Raw genomic sequence first — 12,837 nt, 5'->3', positions numbered from 1 at the left:
AGAGCTCCTTCCTAGCTCTGAAAGCTTTGCCTTTGATTGACGTTATTTCCATTTACCACACACTCAGGTGATGCTCCATAGTCCCACCCCCTATATTTTGTATGAAAAAGTCTAACTTAAATAATGTTGTAATTTAATCAACTATAGGTCTACTTTTCACCTAATGAACATTACTTTAAAATACTAGGATAGATCCATGAATTGATAGGAAGAAACTTTAAACAGGCTGCACAATATCATGCAATATTTCTGATCTAGAGACATCATTTCCTGTACAGACAGGAACTAGATCATCGGAAGCCATTTTGTAGTGCCTTTGGACTACACTCAGACCAAAAACATTTTGAGATCTTTGTATGCCACAGGCTTAGTTAAATACCCTTTATGGAAATTATACTGGCTGGACAAAACAGAGATAAACCAGTCCTTGTCATTAATCAACAAGCATTTTACTTCCATCCAGTTAAATGTTTTTCAAATGCTGATTGTGTACAAGGTTTAGCTTATGGATATTGTCACTCCACACCAGCACAAGAGGGTACCCCAACACGGATACCCATCTTGAAAAGGCAATTGAAGGCCTTAAATATGACAGTACTGCTACGTGACAAAGGTGTGTCCTCATGCTTCACAAAGATGGTTCTCTTGCGGAGACATGCCTCTGATGTTCTAGTGGCTACCATCTCACAATGAACAGGTGATTTTAAATTGACCTGATGAAGATGCATGTTGGATTGAAACGTTGTCTAACCTTTTGATAAATAAGTCTAAACTATAGCCCGTGTGCATGTTCTATCCAAAAAACATTACTATCCCACTTCAGTCACCGATGTAGCATTTTGAGAGTGCAGGACTCAAACCCAACTTGTCTGCATAGAAATAATTCAAATGTAGTTATCCATCTTGGAGGGGCTGAAAGAGTCCACATAGGCTAGGATAGCTACATTACATTAACGCTCAATGAAAATATTTCATTAAAATAAAATAAGATCAATTCACTGGGTTTATCAAGTGTAGGCTGCCTAATTGGAGTGTTCAAATATCTTAAAAGTAAATATCTTAAAAGTCGATAAAACTCGAACAGTCAGGATGGTTAAGTATCATACATTTTATTCAGCATTCTAATTGAAACAGTACAGTAAAATATAATGTACCGTATATTTACAATTTGGATGCAATTGAAGGAGCGAATAGCAATGATCAAACATTTGAGTCCAAACATCTGAGTCGAAAGATCTATCTAAATAAGCACAATGGAGCCCAAAGCACAGAGTGGAAATGGTTTTCCAAAGATCCGCTTGTTGATCAAGTTGAAAAAAAGTTATATAAAAAAGAAAAATATAGGAGCAGTCAACTTTTCCAAAATACGAGGAAAAAAAAATCACAGCCACCATCTTGATCTCAATGCACGTAGCCTCCACGTCCATGTCCGGTTGAATGGGGTCTTAATGGAATCAAAAACAAAAGGAAATTCAGTTGTGAACCTAAATGACAAATGGAATAATACATGTGTGCAAAGCCCATCAATTTAAAATTGCATGCATTAAATGCAATATCTTAACAATGCTAATATTAAGTGTCCATCCAAAAAATTACGCAAGCATGATTTTAGACTGTAAAATCATCGCACAGAATAACATTTCAATTCTACAAAAATAAAAAATATACTTTTCACTTGTCGTCACACTGTTGAGATGGCCTCTGTGCCCAACAGGGTACACAGCAAATTTGCATGTTTAAGCAGATAATTAAAAAAAGAAATCCAAATTGAAATACGTTTGTTCATTAAAAATAATTCAGCATTGTAAGGTTTAGACCAAATAGGCTGGTATATTTTTTATAATGCTATAAAGTAAAATGAGAGCTGACATGTTGATTTGCTAATATACATTTTTGTGAAGTTAGATAATATAAAGTTATGGTATTACGAGATTATTATCTTTCCAAGCTACTCAATAATACCTCAACTGTCCACAAGGGGGCTCACAAGAACAAATCTGGATGTGTATGATGGATTGAGCCAAACATGGTAACAAAAGAATCTTAACTCTTTTACCAGCACCTACTACTACCTACTAAAGTATTGCAGCTTGATCTTTTTCCCATTATTGGAGGCACTCACCAGAATGGCTGTTATCAAGCATTGCATGCAAAGAATTGCATGAACTATTCAAATATGATCAACAAAACCAGCACAGTACCAGGTTCCCCAAAGAGAAGTAACAGCAACGATAAGGCAGAACTATCACATGATAGGCTATTCCTCCTTACACTTTATCTTGAAAACAGAAATAACCAACACATTGGACAATGGATGACTTGCAAAAGGAAATGTTAACCATTTAAAGTTTAACAAGCAGTAAACTACCCAATGTAAACTTTTAACTACTCAAGGTAACCCTAAATCAGAATTTCCAAGCCTTGCCTTGCTGCCAAAATTAGCAAAAAAGCTAAACAAAAAGCAAACCTTACACCAAACAGCTAAGTAGAGTTTGTAAAACAAACAAATATAAACAGACAAACAAAAAGAGGCTCAGGTAGAGGCTGCAGAAGTTTGGTTTTCAATGAAAATGTTGGCCTGGCTTATGCCACAAGCAAGAACAAGTAATGTTGAAAGATGGAAGAGGTGTGTTTGAAGTCATGGTAAATGTTTTGCAGATGAAAAGTCCAAAAGTGACAGAGAAAGAGATTCAAAGTTCCATAATGGTGTCAATCATTGCAGTAAAAAAGATACTTTTAACAATACCTTCCCAATACACTCATAACACAAACATTATACTTTACTGTCTTACTGAGTCTTTCATTGGCACAGGTAGGCAGAAGGGAAGTGTGTCTTATCTATATTGGTTTTGTTCAGTCACTGAATTGAAACCCACTTCTGTGGTTTAGGTTGATACCTAGTATTCTCTTTTGTCAGCAAATAGCTCTAGATTGCTACAATGTTCTACACAGCTTACTTCACTGTATCAACTGCACTGTGCAATGATGATTTTTTTTTAACACAAAAAAACACTATACTAACAAACATTAGCAACAGATACATTTGGACATCAGACATTTAACAAAAATTACTCTAATTTTTAAGCACGTAAGAATTATACAACTTACAGAGCTGTCTTCTAGCTCCAAGGGAAAGGACAACAGGAAGTCAGTCCTCATCTTGATTCTGTAAGCTAAGGGATGAGATGGAAATCATTAAATTAGAAAAAAAAAAAAAAAAATTGCTGGCTTAAATCAAAAACAATATGAACTTTCACATCTTATTCAGAAATGCAAGGTGAAAGACTTTCTCCATTAATCATTAGATATGCAGCAGTTCAAACATGCGATGCCATAAATCTCTTCTTTAGCAGTCTTCTTAGTGAAATGAATACAGGCCTTAGAATAGAATAGCCATCTACACCTCGCGCATGGAACTGGAGTGTGTCCCCAGGGAAGGGATTTCAAGCCAATCCGAACGGTGAACAAGCGGAAGTAGCGGAAACGGAAATGATTTGAATGCTGAGACAGTGGAGACATCAGAGCACTTCCTTTCCAGAGCACTTCCTTTCCAAATCTTTGTTTTGTCACAAAACCCTAATCCAGAAGCAGGCCAGAGGCAAGTGCTTGTGCAATATTTTTGGTGGGCTTACTGAGACTATCCTTTACTAATACCACAACAGAGGCAGGCTTTTCTAATGGCCTTGCAACCACCATTCCTTCCCCAACATGAATGTAGAATTCAGCCTGAGTGGAACACTAACTTGGGTTTCCAGCACCAAAGGCAATCACTCTATCCAGTACTCAAGGAGTCTACTGTTCCTGTATCCATTAATTGAACCGATAAAAAAAGTTCTAAAAATAGGTTTATTTTAACAAAACTCAAATAGACCCCATCAAACTTCTAGCTAGCATTGCAATGTGCGGCATTTCAAGTCTTCGTGACATAGGCAAGTTGGTGGTTTCTCGTCAATTACCACATTGCAGTTCAGCTGGATGTAATGACATCACACACAAAAACTAAATTCCGCAAAACCCTACAACGTTGAATAAAAGTGATTTGGTATATGTGTCCATTATCCTTAGGAAAGTGCTGCATTAATGAATTGGCATGGAGAGTTTGCACAAATTGACTTATATTCACCAAATTCCGGTAATTCACATACCAGCTTATTACCTTGCACCTGAACGGTAATTGTTCAAATGTATAGTATGACCAGGTGGGTAACACTTTACAATAAGGGTACATTAATAAACATTATTTAATGCATTATTAAGCATTAAGTAACAGTTAACTAATGTCTCTATTAACCATTTACTAATGTTATTAATGTTAACTAAGGATAACTCACCTAACCCTAACCTTAACTAAGGTATTAATTAACATTAGTAACCTAACCTAACCCTAAATAAGCATTAGTTAACAGTTAACTAATGTCTCTATTAACCATTTACTAATGTTATTTATGTTAACTAAGGATAACTCACCTAACCCTAACCTTAACTAAGGTATTAATTAACATTAGTAACCTAACCCTAAATAAGCATTAGTTAACAGTTAACTAATGTTTTTTGTGACCCTTATTGTAAAGTGTGACCAATTGTTATAGATTAGTTGAATATAACTTGTTTGTAAACTGCTTGTAAATATTAAGCTGTTTTTGGTGTGCTTGTCATGTTGCTCGTCCCACATTGATATTTCAAATGACTGGAACAGCAGAGACACTTTACAACGTTAGGAACAGCAGAGACACTGTATAAGGTTAGGCTATATGATGACATCAAGGGCTCTGCATGTCTTAACATGTATTTGTCAATTATTTGAAAAACTGTTTAGATAGTAATTTGTTATAATGAAGAAAAGTCAACAAAAGTGAAATCCAGCCCTGTCAAAACAGGTAAAATATTTGTTGAACTTAAAAATGTTCAATGACGTCTTCCGTTTCCAATACATGTAGTAGTTTTTTTGTGTTTTTTAACACGACACCGCTTTTGGCAAATAAATCTGTCAATGGAAACCTAATTATATACCAGTCCAATCAAAACATATTTGTGAACTTAGAATAACTGCCAGACAATGTTGTTGTTGTTTATTTGTTTTTTGTGTGTACTGTAATTTTGTATTGCATGATGCTGCAAGATGTTTCTATGGATATTGCAGAATCTCAATAAAAAATTGAGTTACAAAAAAAAGGAATCCTAATTATATAACTGACTATGGCGAGCAATCATCCAGAGGCGAATAAACAAATGTGTTTAAATAGAATACTACATGGACTCAATGAGTCACTTGAATGAAGGTTGTCAATATCAATAAACTAGTTTGGCCATGAAGATTAGCCACCAACCAGTTGGGGCAGGATTTTCTTGAGTCGATGCAGCTAGCTACTAATGAGAATGAGAAATCCTTATAGAAAATATCTTGATGGATAGTTTCCATTATGTCCATCATCATTCACAGAGGTGGTATAGTCCACTTCTGATGGTTATTATCATCAGTTGGTTGGCAAAAACAAGCTATTAATGGGGTGATGGGACATATTTTCCATTTTGTATTTGTTAATGCGGAGATTCATACTTACATGTTCATGTATGTTCAATTGATCATCCAAGTTTCTCAAGCTTTCAATATTGTGGACTGTACAGCTGCCACACCTTCAAAAAGGTAGGGAGAATATACAATAACAAATCAAAACGGGAGAACAGCACACCCTACTGGTCAGTCTTATGTAGCAGTAAAGAGCAGAATTTCCAAACAGCGAATTAAGCCATCACAAGTTTGGTTTGCATGTAAACTTACCGTTCCAATCAGAACAGAATTCACATCGTTTTTTTATTCTTTCACCCGATTCTTCAATGGCTAACGGTTCCTAAAAGACAAAATGAATATGGTTATTCTGATATTTATGATTTGCAAAATCCTTATCAACCTCAAACATGACCATTTGTCTGAATTCAATTTTTTAAGAATGTATTATAACAATATTGTGCTACTTTACAGGTATACTAATAGTCTATTGTCATGTCTTCTACATCATAAGCCCAGGGAACTGTACTACTCTTAAATAATGTTAAGATAATCATTACATCTAATCTACATTGAAATACACAAAGGCAATTTTCACTATCTTTACAGATTATAAAAGTGTATGTTCACAGATTTCAGTACTCTTATACACTAATGACCTTTGCATTATGGACTCTGAAGAGGGGGGAAAGTATATTTCTTAATAATCACTTAAATTTCACATCAATATATTTACATTTGCCAACTAAAGAACTATCTCATTTGAAACTGTACCCCTAAACTGAAAGAATAACCCAAAGAAGATTTAAAGGGATTATTTATTTGTGACTTTATTTCCATCAGTACCACAAAGAGTTAACAGCCAACACCCTGTTTTAGATTCAACATATATTTAATGTTCTTTAAGATGTGGACAATTCATTTAAGCATAAATCATCAATGTTATGTGTATAATAAAAGGTTTACATGGCCCAAATGTTTGTTGTACTTGTCAATTTATATTTTATTTCTTCAATTAATGTATAAAAAATGTTAAAATATCAAAGCAGGTATATCTGCATGTGCTTGGACTGGGCTTTCAAGTTTAACAAGTTAAGTCTACCATAATTACAATTGGAAGTAGGTATTCAGTAACAGAAATAAATGACATTTAGAACAAAACTCTTAATTCGTCATAAACATAAAATCAAAAATTATATATCGTATTGCATTCAGATCATCCTGAGATCTAAAATCAAGAATTTAAGAATTATTTCTACATGTTTCTTTTTTTCCTGTTTCATAATCAGACAAGGGCGTTTACCCTTTCAAGGACAAAGCAAATTTTAACTGCGTAGGTGGGAAAACTCTAAAGTATTCCCATGAATTAATGTTTCATTGAATGTAAACAAAACTGACTGGAATCACAAAGATTTTCTCTACACATCACACGAATTACATTGCAACCGCACTGACAAGTCAGTCTGAAAACCCGTTTTATAATTCTTGGCTGAGGAGCCATCGTGGCCATTTTTACAACAGAGTATGGAACCGTCGTTCTTTCCACCATTTTAGCTCGTCCGTTCAACTCGTCTTAGCACATAAAAGTACGTTTTCGATGAAAGTCTTACCCATTTCCCAGGAAGGCGCTATCCCATGTCATCTTTTCGGTCGAGCGCCGTATTTCTTGACGATTTTGGTCGTTTTAGCTGCATCTTCTCTCCGACGGTTCTGCGCCCCATCCTCCTCGTCTCTCGCCGAATGCTGTCTTCTCTCTGTCCTTCGCCCTAGCGCTGTGCTGTTATACTCACAGCTCTCTCTCCCTCTCTCTCCCTCACTCTCTCTCTCCCCCTCTCTCTCTCTCTCTCCCCCTCTCTCTCTCAACGTATGCGCACTCAACGCCCTCTGAAACATACTTATTCACTAGTGTACAAAACGAAGTAGGCCTATGATTTTATCATATTTAAAATGTATTCAGCACGAAAATGTCTATTTGTGAAGACCAATTAATTGTAGTCTAATAAATGTCTGATTATCAATACTTAACATAGGATTAGCCTACATGATAGACTGACACCACCCTCATTTTAAAATAACTATTGCAACAACCTATACGGTTGCTTTGAGTCATCAACATGCAAAATTTATTTTATATAAAAATTGTTGGCCATATCAAAATCAAAATGGTTGATACAAAGTTTTTAAGTAGTTGAGTGCCTGTGTCAAACAGTATAGTGGTACTAAATATGACTCTGAACTGAAAACATGAACTAGGCTATTATTTTCTGTGATGTAAACATTCATTGATACTGATATGAACAATAGCCAGATAATGTAAGTTAAGAACATCAAGATCCTGGTCTGTGACGTGTTCATAAGAAACTAAAAGCACACAGGCCTCCTCCATTTTGAATATAGGGCTGTGCTTCTCTACCTCTTTGGTACTACTCCACCCCCATCACCAACCAATGAAATGTAAGCTGGAGTAGCTCTTGCCTTTTTCAGTGGAAGATTTCTGTAAAAAGACTCACAGCCTAGCAACAAGACCATCAATACCCAACTCAACACTAGGGAGGGAGGGAACCTCCCGGCTCCGTGATGTGCTCTAAAGACTACAACTAATTACAAATTACACAATTTACAAATTACTCAAAGCCTATCTTGTATATCAAAGCCTATTAAGCATATCATGTGTCTAGCCTACTTTGTACAGGAATGCTTGGGGAATATTGTTGATTGTCTGACTGATGGTTGGTTTATCATATTGTATTATTATTCTGTTGTAGCTGGAAGGGTGAGGACACAGAACCCAAGCGTACTCCCTTATATTTGTGTGAAGGATGTAAAATAAAAGAGATCTTGAATCTTGCCTCTCAGACAGGAATGCTGTCCGAACACTGGAGAAACACTACTTAGGTTGAAATACTGAGGTTGAAATTCCCTATCAATCAGTCAATGATTGTATATTAATGATAACTGATTGTACATACATTATCTATTGTAATTTAGCCATATGTAGTCTATTGTAGTCTTGATGGTGCTTCTTTCCCCTGGCTGCTGTAAGAGTGCAACGCCCCCCTTAGACACCTTCTGTGCCTATTTATGCTTTCTGTTTTCTTTTTCTTCCTGATTTCAACATTAGGCTACATTATGCAGCAAGCAAAAGCAGCACCAGGTTAGGTTTGAATTGCACTTTTTGTTTCTTGAAATGTATTTATGATGACCCAGTGTTGATGAGTTTTAGGTAATCCACAAATCATATCTCTGCCCTATTAGGCCTACTTTGAAAATAGAGTACAACCTAACTCCATGAGTACAACCGTAAAGGGCCCATCAGACTTCCTGTGTTATGGTTAATGAATGCTGCCATCTAGTGGACATTGATAAAAACCTTGTTAATAGTTTATAGTCTCACACAAGCGACAAAGGTTATGTTATGCTTTTTAGCCCGTTTCTTATATTTTCGAATGATTGCATGATAGTCTCCTCACTTAGCCTAATTGTAATCACCCATGGCCGGTTCTAGTTCAGACAGAATGTTATGGAACAGGTCGCCCACTGCCTGTCATTTAGCAAAGGAATAGTGTCTAAACAGCTTGATTGATGGTTCTACAAAAGTTGGCAGTTGGAATCCAAGGGCTAAAGAGGTTTTGATTGGGGTACAGGCCAACAGTAGGCTATCTCTCTCTCCCAGCAACGTTGGGTGGGTGTGGTACAATAGGACGTGTGGGTGTGGTAAGGAGTTAACTCTTGTTAGTGTGTGTGTGTGTGTGTGTGTGTGTGTGTGTGTGTGGCCTATTTAAAATTGGGTAGGCAATTTATTTATTCACTGAAACAATGGTTCAACATAGTTAAAGGGATAGTTCAGAATTCTGGACAGTCTCATTTACTACTTGGCCATTATGTTGTTGATCCATCCTTTTTCTGCAACGCGGATCTATGTTCTCTGAGGAAGTACGCCAGCCATTAGCCCACAAATATTTGGTCCTCACAAAGTAAAGAATTCAATGACAGTTTGACTACTCACCAGAACTCACAAGTGCATCTCCTTTATAAACAAGTGACTAAGAGCATAATCTAGTGCTTAAGGTAAAGTGCAAGAGGAGCAAACTAAAAATACAATAGGTGCTTAAGAGGGAGGATCCTGGTAGAACTTCTTGAAGAGGTGAATTTTGAGCTTGCGGCAAAAGATGGGCAGTGACTCTGCTGTCCTGACGTCAGTGGGCAGTTCATTCCACCACTGAGGGGCCAGAACAGAGAAGAGCCGTGACCGTGTCGATTGACCGCAGGGGCCTCAGAGTGACGGGGCAACCAGTCGCCCCGAGGTAGGGGACTTCGAGGGGTCTTTATTTGGCCATGCATGACACACACACACACGAGTGAGGGTTAGGGTTAGCACACACAACACACACACGTCCTCGGTGGTCACCGGTGGAAGTTCTTCGCTGCATTTGTCCCATCCAAGCCATCCTCCTCCAGGGGCAGCCAGGAGCAGTGGGCAGCCATCGTTCGTCAAATCAAATCAAATCAAACTTTATTTGTATAGCACATTTCATACCCAGAGGCAACACAATGCGCTTTACAGAGAGCAATGGGAGGGTGGGCATAGGTCCTACATATTCCAGAGGGAAGCAAAAAATATAGGGTGGGACCTATGCCCACCCTCCCATTGCTCTCTGTAAAGGGAATAGCATTTAGTTAACACACACACACACGTACACACAGACATACACTAGTCTACTTCCGGCTTTAGGTCTGGACCTGAGCCCAGTCCCCCTTCCCCTCACCCTAACCCGGGTCCATATCCTTTTCCTACCCCAACCCTACCCCCGACCCCTGCCTCTACCTGGACCCAGGCACACTCACGCACACAGACATACACCAGTCCTGGGCTCAGATCCCCTCACCCTAACCCGGGTCCGTATCGTTTTCCTACCCCCACCCTACCCCAAACCCTGCCTCTATCTGGACCCAGGCACACTCACACTCACGCACACACAGACATACACCAGTGTTTGCCATGTCTCTCCTATGATGTTTTAGCCCTTTTTGCTCTGAAAATGTAATTTAATGTAATTTATTGCTCTATAAATGTTCTTAGCCGTTGGACAAACATACTCCAGGAGCTTGCTCGATCGTTTCGTTGAGAGGGGTCAGGGAAGAATTTTTACAGCTCACTTTTCTGGCCCCTGTGGGATACTGTTTTTTCCTTCCCTCTGGAATATGTAGGGGTGGGTCGTATGCCCACCTCCCTTGTTCTCTGTAAAGCGCATTGTGTTACCTCTGTGTATGAAATGCGCTATACAAATAAAGCTTTGATTGATTGATTGAAAAAAACTGTTTCACCCGGGGAAATGGCGCAAGAGCTCAGTCCAGTTCTTGGTCAGGAACCGGACTGAAGCCATCTGTTCTTCTGTATTGGGTTCTTTTGGGAGGAAACCCTTGTGAACACAGGGAGAACATGCAAACTCCACACAGAAAGGCCCGGAGACCTTCTTGCTGTGAGGCGACTACTAGGTACTGTGCCACACGTGAGCGATTTGGGGGTTGTGTCTTGCTCACGGACACTTCAGCACAATGCCAGGAGCTGAGATTGAACTGGGGACCTTCTGATCCCCAGTCGGGTGCTTTACCTCCCGAGCTACGTGCTGCAGAGATTAGTGGTCGGGAGGCGGTGTAGGGTTTGACCATGGCCTGTGTATAGGAGGGAGCTGTTCCTTTCATTGCTCTGTAGACTAGTAGCAGCGTTTTAAACTGCTACTGGGAGCCAGTGTAGGGAACGGAGAAGGGAAGTTGAGTGGGATAACTTGGGGTGGTTGAACACCAGGTGAGCAGCAGCTTTCTGGACAAGCTCCAGAGGTTTAATGGCTTACGCCGGGGTCCCAGCGAGGAGGGAGTTGCAGTAGTCCAGGCGAGAGATGACCAGGGCCTGGATGAGTACCTGCACAGTTTCGGCAGTGAAGAAAGGGTCAAATCCACCTGATGATGTAAAGCAGAAATCTGCAAAAGCGTGTAACGGATATGATATGTGCCAAGAACGACAGTTGGTCATCCAGGGTCACACCCAGATTCCTCACAGTCCGAGTTGGTGTCACCATTGTGTCATCAATGGTGATGGCCAGGTCACATTTTATTTGCTTTGGGGGCATTGAGGAGTGTTTTAATGAGTTTGGTAGTGGATGCTAGCTGGTTACCACTGGTACTATTAGCATAATGTGTATGCCCACAGAGAAGGACAGCATGGAATCAGCTGAAAAAGGTCTCCATGGATCAACAACATAATAGCCAAGTAGTAGTATCCTAATGAGACTGTCCAAAATTCTAAACGATCCCTTTAACCGTCATTCTATTATTGTTTCGGCCGCGTGCCTCTGAAACAATGACAACACCTGTGAAATTGAGTGACAGGTGTCAACGTATGATCAGTTTCCCAATAAAGACTTTAGGCTATATTTCAGCTAGGTCATAGGCTATGCAGGGTAAGGCCCTGAGGCGCAAACCTGTCGCCAACGAAACACTTCGAAAGACCAATACTCACATCCTTGCCTTTTTATCCTCCTAGTTTGCGCCCCGACCTTCTCTGGCTACACATGTTGTCAAACCTCTTCCGGTTGTAGATAATCCTCATCCATCCCCTCATCCCTGGCTGCGCGCGGTCCAAACGCACTCTGGAAGGAAGGATCGAGCTACGCGCTCTGACTGCGAGGACGAGGAACTGCGCCTGCGACCAGGGATAAACCACCTCTATTCAAGACTGGACTGCGTAAAAAAAAGATATTAGCAACACAATTGAATAAGGGTTTATTGAAATGTCACATTCAACGTGTCCCATGGCATCGTAAAAGGAATTAAAAGAGACGATTTGGATCTAGGCAACCCATTGCCTTTTTATTTGCGTTGAGCAGGATGAGGACATCTAATTTTGTTTTCACGTTGATCGTTGCTGTGGCTTGGGAAGTTATTTGTGAACCACAAACTATATCTTCACCGGCGACGCAGCTTAATTCAACATCCATCCATGGAGAATATGTGTCCAATGGCACAAACACAACTACCGAATCACGAATATCATTTATATTGACACATCTCCCTACTCTGAAAAATATTGTAATATTGGTCTGCGTGTTAACGGCTGTTCTCATCACGTGCTTGGTCATCAAAGTGTTCAGGTAGGTGATAGTTCATATGTACCTTCACCATATAGCCTACTAATATAATTTACTTGAAATCCAATTTTACCTACGTGAAAATGTTTTAAAGAATCCAGACTATGTGCGTCATTATGCGAGGTGAACGGCAAACAGTGCTATCTTTATTGCAGCAATGGGATTTAGCCTACATGTAACACAGTA

The 12,837-nt window shown here is 39.2% G+C and overlaps 1 long non-coding RNA gene across 1 annotated transcript; it reads right to left on the bottom strand.

Moving 5' to 3' along the window:
- Positions 1-1,099: 1,099 nt before the first annotated feature.
- Positions 1,100-7,278, bottom strand: LOC311321043. Its single transcript, XR_014630861.1, has 5 exons — positions 7,117-7,278; positions 5,780-5,849; positions 5,562-5,634; positions 3,109-3,173; positions 1,100-1,444 (listed from the first exon to the last, which is right to left on the bottom strand). It is a non-coding gene; the product is annotated as an uncharacterized lncRNA (long non-coding RNA).
- Positions 7,279-12,837: the final 5,559 nt, after the last annotated feature.

The sequence above is a fragment of the Borostomias antarcticus genome (assembly GCF_949987555.1).
Source record: "Borostomias antarcticus genome assembly, chromosome: 18".
Classification (NCBI taxonomy): Eukaryota; Metazoa; Chordata; class Actinopteri; order Stomiiformes; family Stomiidae; genus Borostomias; species Borostomias antarcticus.
The sequence above is the reverse complement of the archived record's forward strand: the minus strand, read 5'-3'. Positions and strand labels throughout refer to the sequence as shown.